Source organism: Carassius auratus, chromosome 40 (assembly GCF_003368295.1).
Source record: "Carassius auratus strain Wakin chromosome 40, ASM336829v1, whole genome shotgun sequence".
Lineage (NCBI taxonomy): Eukaryota > Metazoa > Chordata > Actinopteri > Cypriniformes > Cyprinidae > Carassius > Carassius auratus.
In genome coordinates this window covers 9570184-9581286 of record NC_039282.1, presented here as the reverse complement: position 1 = coordinate 9581286, position 11103 = coordinate 9570184, and positions in this window count along the sequence as shown.

Sequence of the window (11103 nt, the reverse complement as noted above, 5' to 3'; positions counted from 1 at the left end):
AAATAACAAAACAATAATAATAATAATAGAACGGACTAATGCATTTACACTGTAATGAATCTGTTGTCTGTAGCCTGTTTCTTTTTTCCACGGTACTCTCTTACGTTTTTCATGACAAATTCAATAAGGATTTTTTTTTTCATAAAATATTGCTGTAAAACAGTGTTTGCCCAGATATTCATCCATATTTTTTAATGTAGGCAATGTAAGCTGCAACATCACGTTTACCAAAAGTCAAAATATCGGCTTAAATTCACGTGAAGGCCCCACTGCTTTATTTGTCCCATTAGACTTCAATAAGTAAAACAAAATCTTTATTCTTTTCTTTTTTGTCAGTACACATATATTGAAGCAGAGTATATCGCCTACACTACAGTTTGTTTGAAATAAACATTAAATATGGCCTAGATTCACACGTCATTAATGGCTCAGTTAAATCACAAAACATTTAATTCTTGAAATTGTTTCGTAACTGTGCTGGTCTATTTACTCGACTGTTACTGTCAGGTTCGAACAAAAATAAATAGCTTGATGTTTGTCTTATTTCACTACTAAATAAAATCATCTAAAAAGTCACAGGCCTATAGGCGTGAAGCAGGAAATATTCTCATGAGGAATAATCATTTTAGGGAGTATTTAATTTCTTAAACCCCAGTGTATTAGCTACCGATATCACACGTGATTGAAAATAATTGGTCTTACCTCCACCTCACTGATCTTGATACACCTTCTGTGTGTGTGAACCTCAGGGTGAGATTCGCTCGAGATGGGCGCTTTCTTGGGGATCCTCAAGTAGGCAAGTTATACCTTAGCGTGCTATATAAGATGTCGCTATAAAAGGGATGATTTTTTATAGGGGGTGAATTGAGCTGCCTTTCTGAAAGGGAATTTAAACTTCACTCACTCCCACCGTCACGTGGTCTTGAAATTAGGAACAGCAGTAGGGTTAGTTACTGAGAGCAGGGTGTTATCGAATGGACAGTGAGCGATGCTCAAAACACGTTACAGTTGATGCCTTACCATCAGACCGCTAGCTTGTTTTTACTCTGCTTCACGATAAATGTTTACCGTTAACAACGTCTATTATGAATGGAACCAAGGTGCTATAATAAATCAGTCATCTAATTTAATAATACAAATGTGACGATCATTCAAAATTCATGCTGAAACCTTGATTATTGAAGGACATTTTAAATAATTTGGTCGTCGTTTTACATTATATGTTCCTCGTGGCTTTACAGATTATTAGTAACCTACAGTTTAAAAAAAAATATAATGTTAACATATTTAATCGAATTTACCGTCAGTCGTTGGAAATTCAGCATAAAAAGCTAAGCAGTTAATTTAAGGTTTTAAACTGACAAAATTATTAATACCTATATCTTGATTTTATCTTTTCTTTAAAAAAAGAGTATTTTCTATGTTGTCATTTGCAAGAAGAGAAAAGCACTGCTATCACGAGGTTATGTTTTATTTATAGCCTGTATTCAGACTCTGTGGTAGCCTAAGAATTATTTCTAAACTATAATTATTATTGTAAAAATGTATATTACATTTATATGATGTAGCCTACATATGAATTACAGTATATTTACACATTACATTTTTGAAAAAAATCTTATGATATTGTATGTCATAAATTACATTTTATTCTAAAAGCTATTTTTTATTGTAAAAAGTAGTTTTTGTATAGATTCTTATTTTTGTTGTTTTATTCGTTATCTGATTTATTATTATTATTATTATTATTATTATGTTCTTTATTTTTACATAATTTTTAATATAAAAATAGCTTGACTAAAGATTTTGAAATCAGATTTTAAAGAATACTGCTGTATTTCTGTCAGTTGAGTCAGTATCCCTGTGGAAGCATCAGTGAGTGATTAATGCATATGGGAGGGCAGGCTCTTTTTCCTTAGAAAAACATTTGCCCGTATAATTGGTCATGGGCAAGAGGGGTCTCTGCTAATAAACAACAAAGAGTAAGGAGGCTGATGGGGCCAGAAAACCCTCTTGTCCTACATTTCTCTCTCCTTTTTTCCCTACTTGAAATCTTCTTTCAGTGCTGTACATTATGGTCTCAAATATTTCCAAAATCCTTCTTATCCTGCTCAGATCCAGTCTTTTCACACTGGTTTATACTGTGGTAACACAGTGACCAGTATAGTTTTTGGCATGAAATTATCGGGTAAGGGATGCATGCTGTATTTCTCTGAAGAGCATTATGTGCAGTGTGCTTTACACTAGGACATTGTCTGTGCCTGGCGGCAGATAGACAGTACAGAGCAGTGACATCACAATAGCTTCATAGTAAAACCTCCGACCGACCCGCCACCCTGGAACCAGCATAACCCCATACTGCCACAGTCATTAGCTCAGATGTCTGTGTGCAGTCAGAGTGTTTAGCATGCACGCTGTGTCTTTTCTTCCACCATTAGCCCTCTTCCTATAAGCCACATTCCTGTGTGAACACTTATATTTTTGCAGTATAGCAAGCTTGCAATCTTTTTTTTTTTTTACTGTTCGATAGGGCATGTGTTCAAAAAGCAATTATGGAAACAAACATTATACCATGCCTTTATGAGTAATTTTTTTTTTTTTTTTTTTTTTTTTCAAGTTTAGATTTAACATCCACACTCTCGGAAACAAATGTACAAAAGATTCCACTTTTCAAAAGGTATTTATATATACTTTGGTATTCATGTGTACTGTTAAAGTATCTTTACAATACAAATCTGAGGGAAATAACCATTTAAGGTACAGAGATTTACATTTTAGCTTTTGTGCCTTAGTGTACTGCCCCAGTGTTAGCTTTGTACCTTTTTCTCTAAGGGTGCATAGGTTTTGAATTAGCATTTTTATATCCAAAATCAAGTCCTTTCACTGGTTAGTTTCCGTCTTATCACAATTGGTTTAATAAGCATGTGTATTTCTTATGTATACTGTATCCAGTGTTCTAATTTGTTTGTTTAACTGGGCAGTATTAATCTTATCGTTATTTAATGTAAACCAGTGAGTTTTGCCAGGTATTATCAAATATTTATGAATTCTCTCATGAGCTGCACAGTATGCAACGTGATGTGTGCCATCTGAACCTTGACATATCACTGATATATCACTAGTAGAATTAGTTAATGTAATAGGCCTTTGATATATATAAATATATACAGTACTTCACTGTAGTTTTGTGAGGTGTTGAGTCTTGAAAACTTTCCTCTTTATTTTAATGTCAGATTTCTACTTGATTTAACAAACATTAGGATTATATAATTAAGATAATTATATTCATTGTGTTTAATATATACAGCTCATTACTACTCATGACATCAACTGTCATGAAATATTAATATGGCAGTCACATGTGTCCTATATGCTTGCTCTATTCATGCTGCAGTTACAGAGGACTAGATAAATCGCTTCTCTGTCGTTAGTGTAATGCAGCGCTGATCAGTGGGATAAACCATCTAACCACAGATGATTTGGTTTTGCCTTAGACACAAAAGCATGGCCTTAAAATATATTTATACAACATTTTTTGAACAGGTCTTTTTCAACACATCAAGAAATACTGAATGTCCAATTAAGGAAAAGAGACTGTGTCTGATTAAGCTGGAGAAACAGGGTTCAAAACAGTGTGATTGGATCAAGTCTTGCATTTCTAATCACTTATTTTAGTTGATTGTGGTATTTTATGTAATTAAAAGCATTTGAAAATGGTCAGGTCACATTTTATTTGTTTTATTAAGCTATTTAAAGTTATATTGCAAGAACTGTATAAGTTATCGTGTAAGAACAAGAAGGAAAGTATTACAGTCTGAATGGTCAAGATTAATTTACAACAAATGTTGCATAGTTAACTTTATCATTCTAAACTGACCTGGGATAAACCATAAATGTATCGATTTTGCCCCGAAAAGCAAACTTTTATTTTAACTGAGCAAAACATTTTGTGCTCTTACACTAGCTGTGTTATTCTTGACCTTATAACCACCTATAAAAGAAAATAGGTGGGAAATGAAAACTGTGTGCATAAATATTCACATGGCGGCATTTTACCATCAAAAATGGATTGTTTATATACAGGATTTGCTTGAGTTGAAAGCTAGCAGAACATTGACCCATCGAGTGAAGGTGCTGAAGTACAAATCTTTGTAAAAAGTGAATGGTTTATTTAGCCTCACACCCATTTTTAACTCACTGGTCACAGGCACTACCTATCTGTACACTAATAGACCTTACAGTATGATGATCTCATGTTTGCAATATGATGTAGTACAGATTGTAACTGGGAAACGAGCAGTACAACTTTGAGCTTTAAGGGAAACCAAATGCATGAAATTTTGCATTTCGTGGCCACAGTTTCCAAATACCTTTTACTGTTTAGGTGTATTTGTGTTTGCATTGCAGAAGTCTAAAGTTAGTTATAGCACTTTTTAAAACCATTAATTCTGCTCAGTGCTTTTGTGTAGCCAATGTTGAGCGCAAACATGTTGGTGTACAACAATAGATCAATTTATAAAATATACTTTCCATCCTCCCTTCGTTTCTGCTTGCAGTACTTGTGTGACTTGCACAGGTGTCGTTCTCAAATGTTTCAGCACCTGTCAGCTACAGACAGAGTAATTAATCTTGTGCCTCAGTATTTGAATACAGCCTCAAGGAAAAGCCTGCACATGGCCCATAAGCACCGTTGCTTTCAAACAACAAACATTTGTGTATTGCTACAGTATTGATTTGCAAAGTGGAAATGATGAATAGGGAAAGTTGGGAAGGGCATCGTTCTAAAGAATCGACAAGTGCAGTCATATGTTTCCTTTTTCACTGAAAAAACATATTTGAATAGTCTGTTAGCATCACAATATGGCTAAAACTGCAGAAGCAACCATATAAAACGAACAAGATTTCTTTCTAATGTCTTTTTAATGTATTCCAGAAATGCTAATTAACTATATATATATATATATATATATATATATATATATATATATATATATATATATATATATATATATATATATATATATATATATATATATATATATATATATATATATATATATATAGCCTATATATATAAAGATACATATATATATATAAAGATCAAATCCAGAGAAGTTTGTATATAAAACATTATTAAAGAATGTAGAGATAAATATATACGTGCATTTGTGTTGCAATAAAAAGCTATCGTTCAAAAGAGTGGACTTTAGCAGTTGTTGAGTTTCAGTTGGCCAGAAGTCTAATTTCTGCTGTTTATTATGCTTGTCATTGTGAATCGGTTGATTAGTCATTTAGTGTCTTTATCACTTAGACTATTAGACATCACATGGCTCATGAGCAGTCATGCTTCATGCTAATCACCAGCATCACAGCTGCTCTCTGACCTCTGACCATGTGACACGGGGCACGGGACTAAGTTTAATAGTACTTCAACTGCAGTTGCTAATAGCTATATGTGGTCCTTCAATTGTGCTTTCAGTGTCCCACACATCCCAGAAGATTTATAAGATTAACTCAAGAGGTTATAATTGTATAGAAACGTGTTTTGACGTGGTTGTAATTATTCTTGCTTGTGAACAACTAGCCTGGGAAAGGCTTTAAAAAAAATTTATTTAAAAATTTAAATTTTTAATGCAGGACTTAATTAAATCAAAGAGATAAAAAACGTGTCACTGTTTGATATATTTTTACAGCCTGTAATCTACTGTTAAAAATATTGTGTTCATAGTTGAGTGGGGCCTGTTGTGTTTTAGCCGACATGGCGACTTAATTGAGTCAAGTTAGTAGTAATAATGCTTATTAACCTTAAATAATTAACTTTAGACACCTAATGTGATAGCATTTATTATAATGCGTGCTTAATATATTTGCTGTTTCTGCTTTGGAATCATTCTCCGGATGAATCCTGTCAGAGCAAGCTAGTATAGACACTCTTTACCTTACCATTAGGGTTTATAATATCATTTACAAACAGTCATATCACAGGATATAATCCTAAAAAAACAGAGACCCTTAAAATGACCCCTTGACATTGACCTCCCAGATTATGCTCCAGTACTAATGAACCTGGTTGTTTCTCTCAAACATGTCTTCTCTATGCACACATCAAAGATAGTATGATCTCTAACTCTGACACATGTAAAAAAAAAAAAAAAAAAAACATAATTGAGAAAGAGGAAAAAAAAGTTTAAATGTTTGTGGTGGTATTTTTTTATTTTTTTCACAACTTAAAAATTAGTAGGCTAATAAAAATCCCAGAAACTACCCATGTGCTTGATGCTATAAATGAAGACACTGTACTTAAGTGTGAGAGAATTGTAAGGTTTGAGAAGGGCTGACTAGTTTATCTCAGAACCTCCCTGACCTAACGCTTCGTTCATCATGATCAACAGTTAGTCTTTAATAATCTCTTTTTAGACAAGTCTGGGTCAGACATACAAATCCCTTTTTAACTTCATCTATTGTGGTGGGATTCTCGAGCCACTCTGGTGACTTAAAGGTGAAATACATTAGTCTCTTTCTGTTGGACTAGCACTGAGACATTCAGAAAATGAAAGTATATTTACAATGTGATCACAACCATTTGAGTGCAGTCTGTATTTTAAAAAATATATTCAGTTGGTACTATTTCTGCCTTGTGGTGAAGGGTTGATGGTACAAGTTAAACTAAGAAGATTTGTTGCTGTGTTGCTTGCATTATATACATGAATTATATAAATTATAATTATATATAATTTTGAGTGCTTGAGTATTTAAAATAGTTTGAGGTTAAAATTGTTATGAAGCTGAACTGTTTGATTTGCACAAAAAAATGAAAGAAACGTTAGTAGGTTATAGTGACACCTAGTGGTTGTTTTATATACTGTATAAATGGTGAGCGGATTGTTTTCTACATAGTGACAATGCACTGGATCCAGAGGAGAGGAAGGCCTTTTGTGGTCTGTTCAGTGGACGTTATGTAACTTCACATTATTAAATTGTTCACAGCAATAATAACGTAATTAATTAATAAACAATAAAAAAACTGAATGTTAGAATGATATTAGAATCAGAATCAGAATCAGAATCAGAATGAGCTTTATTGCCAGGTATGTACACATACGAGGAATTTGTTTTCGTGACAGAAGCTCCGCAGTACAACAGAATGACAGCGACAGAACATAAAACACATAATAAAAGAATAAAAAATACAAATAAGAAGATAGTGAATAACAATATACAAATGACAATTGTAGGCAAGTATATTACAAAATGAAGTTATGTATGTACATATATATTGTGTGCAAAATTTAAGTGTATACTAAGTATGTGTGTTAGATAAATAAAGTGTGTGTGTATATAAATATAAAGTGTAGTGTGTCCGCCGTTATTATAAGCTGTTCATAAGATGGATTGCCTGAGGGAAGAAACTGGTCCTGTGTCTGGTCGTTCTAGTGCTCAGTGCTCTGTAGCGTCGACCAGATGGCAACAGTTCAAAGAGGGAGTGTGCTGGATGTGAGGGGTCCAGAGTGATTTTGACAGCTCTTTTTCTCACTCTGGATAAGTACAGTTCTTGAATAGATGGGAGGGTTGAACCGATGATTCGCTCAGCAGTCCGAACTACCCTCTGTAGTCTTCTGAGGTCAGATTTAGAAGCTGAGCTGAACCAGACAGTTACTGAAGTGCAGAGGATGGATTCAATGATGGTGGAGTAGAACTGTTTCAGCAGCTCCTGTGGCAGGTTAAACTTCCTCAGCTGGCGGAGAAAGTACAACCTCTGCTGGGCCTTTTTTAATGCCAATATGATAAATCAGTTTTGGGTTTTATAATGTATAACAATTTTTTTTTACAGCACAATGATTGGATCCTGTCCTCTTCATTAAAAGTCTCTCTCTCTTTCTCTCTCTCTCTCTCTCTCTCTTACATGGAAAGTTAAATGCTTTGTGATTTCTTCCTATAGACTTTTTGGACTTTTAATGGATGCAAAATTAATATATGGATTTTGAATAGTACTTGTGTATTGTTTTCTTGTAGATATATTCTCTGCTCTCTGTCCTTGTAATTGCCACTAAATATTTTGATAATCTCTACCTTTTATTATAAATTGCTTTAGTAAGAAAGCATGCACCTAGAACATAAATGTAGACATATAATATTACCAATTGCTTATGTTCATTAATATGTCCAGAAGGTGGCGATGTATACTTTATTCAGATTTTATTTATTCTGCTTGATCAAAAAGTGATTTGTGTGTTAACAGAATGCATTTGAAACACACTGAAAGAATACTTGAGAACAGAGAAACTCACCATCACTCTTTCTAAAAGCACAGTTTGTGTGAGAATGAGGCTCCTTCACAAGATCTACACAGACTCTGACAGCTTCACTCAAGCTTGAAAACTTTAACGAGGAGGTGTGATGACAATTACATGCTTGTCCTGAGCGCTGTGATATTTAACAAATCCATCAAATGAATTTTTCTTACCTGATACATAATGAAAACAACTACTCCTTACCACCAATGTTCTGAGAAGAAAATAAAACTTCATAGGTTGTCAGGACCGGTACTAGCTGTCACATTTTTACTGTATTTCATATTTTTTCAGGGTACTTTATTTTATTTATCTTCGCATCTTGGCTAAAGTGATGCATTTTTACATTTCCACTGTTATTGCCAAGAAAACATAAAAGTAAAGTTCACCGAACAAACAGAGAGTGTTATCACATTATATGTGGCAAGTGTAGGCTTTTAAACAGTGTTTTATAGGCCTTTCAGCAAAAGTTTAACAATTATGAGGCAAAAAACTATTCAGAAACATATTTAAAAGAAATATCGAACCATTGTTTGGCTAGCAAATTTTGTAGTTATTAAAATATACAAATTTACACATTAAAAATATGTGACACGAATTATGAAAATTTTTGAAAATACTTTGGCTTTAAGTTACAATACACATTCATTATACATTCACATATATTATATAGTTGACCTTAATGTATCCAAGTGTGGTTTTATTGCGTTCACTTGTTTACCCAACAGATATGTCAAAAATATGAATTTTTTTAATCCACAAAATATATTTTAATTTAACTATATTCTGATCAATTCTAAAATCAGTATTAGGTGATGGTGTTTGCTCACCTTTATTATTTTTTTATATTAATTATATGATTACATTAGAGTAATTGTATATAGAAAAATGTTTCAAAGTCAAATAATAGTATGAACCGACATAAGCCTGCGCACAAGTGTGACAGACTGTATGTTCTTCTTTAAATAAATAAATAACATAAACCAGTAGAGACTGATCAAGTTCATGTAAGCTAAAATTCTGATGTAGTACTTTTATTATTTTAAATAGCAATAAGCCTGAAAAGTCTTTCTTGCTCTTATTTAGGTAGTATTTCTGTGGATCATACAATACAATGATATCAGCAACTAGTCATCTCAACCCCTCAGTGCCTTCATAGATTTTCAAGCTTCTCAGTGTTCAATTTCAGCTTCTGCTGCAGATCAGATTAAAAAAAAAAACTGTGACTACTGTGAACAGCCCAATATTGTCAATGGTCCTTTTGTCTGTTTTTGTTTTTTTATTCTTCTTTCGTTAATATAAAAGAAACAACTAGTAATTGGCTTCTAAGATTCGGTCCTTCTCACTTTGTGATTTGGTTGACTAATATATGGGATTAGATCTCTGCCACAATTCTGCATGCGAAAGACCATGTTTTGAGTGCACAAAAGTGTGTTTTGTGGAGAAGATGTTTGTCTTGCAAAGAAAAAAGTATTTTGATGTGCACGAAAATCTATTTTGCATTTAAAATAATTTTTTTGCGCATGCAACATTTCACTAGCTTGTTCACCTGATGGCCGCCCTCAGTGCTCTCTAAATGTCAATGGTTCCATTGTTCAACACAACTCAGCTTTTTTACAATATGTCATAATTACAGCTTATCAGAGGCTGTTAAATTTTGTTTGGCTGCCTTGACAACCAATCACAACATTCTTTGCATTACAGCAGAAGAAGAAAAATACAGTGCATGCATAATTATTATGCAAGTTGATATTCTGATCATATTTTTTTTCCAAGCACATTTGACCAATTTTACCATAATCTTGTATTTAATCATTTATAATTGATATATAATTGTTCGTGAAGACTGGAAATGGAAAATGTCTTATATTCAGCTGTGCATAATTATAAAGCAGATTTTCTTTTACAGATAAAATGAGCCGAAAAAGAAGGATTTAAATAAAAAATTATTAAATGCACATGAGAAATTTTCAAAACTTAAAGTTAAAAGTTAATGCATAACTATTGGATCGCAAAATGCTCAGTGGGTCTGCAGGGTCAGTCAAAAACATGTTGAGAAGGAAGGATGGATGTTAACTGCAAAATAATTAGGAATTAAGGTGAAGAATTAGGTTTGAAATCACCAGGAACCATTTAGTCTCCATTTTCCAGAACTTAAGCCTACCTGGAGTCTCCAAGAGTAAAAGGTGTCTAGTTCTCAGAGAAAAATTACCCATACTTAATAAGAATCAAATACTGAAGTGTAGTAAAATACTTGAAGACTGATTTTGTATATAAAACTGATTTTTATCTGTAGAAGATAACCTGCTTAATCATTTTTCACTTCCAGCTCTTATGAACTATTATATTTCAGTTATAAGGGATTAAGTACAAGATTAATAGTAGTTATTAAGACTGATGTTGTCCACTTGCATAATAATTATGCATGCACTGTATTTTCACTCTTCTGCAGTAATGCAAGGATTGTTGTGATTGGTTGTCAAGGTAGCCAATCAGAATTTAGCAGCCTTGTGTCTGATTGGCTGTAATTATGTCATATTGTAATTCTGAGTTGTGTTGAGCAAGCCAGCTAGAGATCACAGAGGGTGGGCATTAAGGGAGCAAGCTAGTGAAAGTTACAAATGCAAAAGAGAAGGCCTGCACACATCCAAAAATGTATTTTTAATGCAAAATAGATTTTTGTGCGCTCGAAATACTTATTTTCTTTGCAAGACGAACATTTTCTCCACAAAACTCAGATTGCGAATTCGCAGAATTGTGGCAGAGATCTAACCCCATAGGGACTTAAAGCTAACTATATAAACACTTCGCT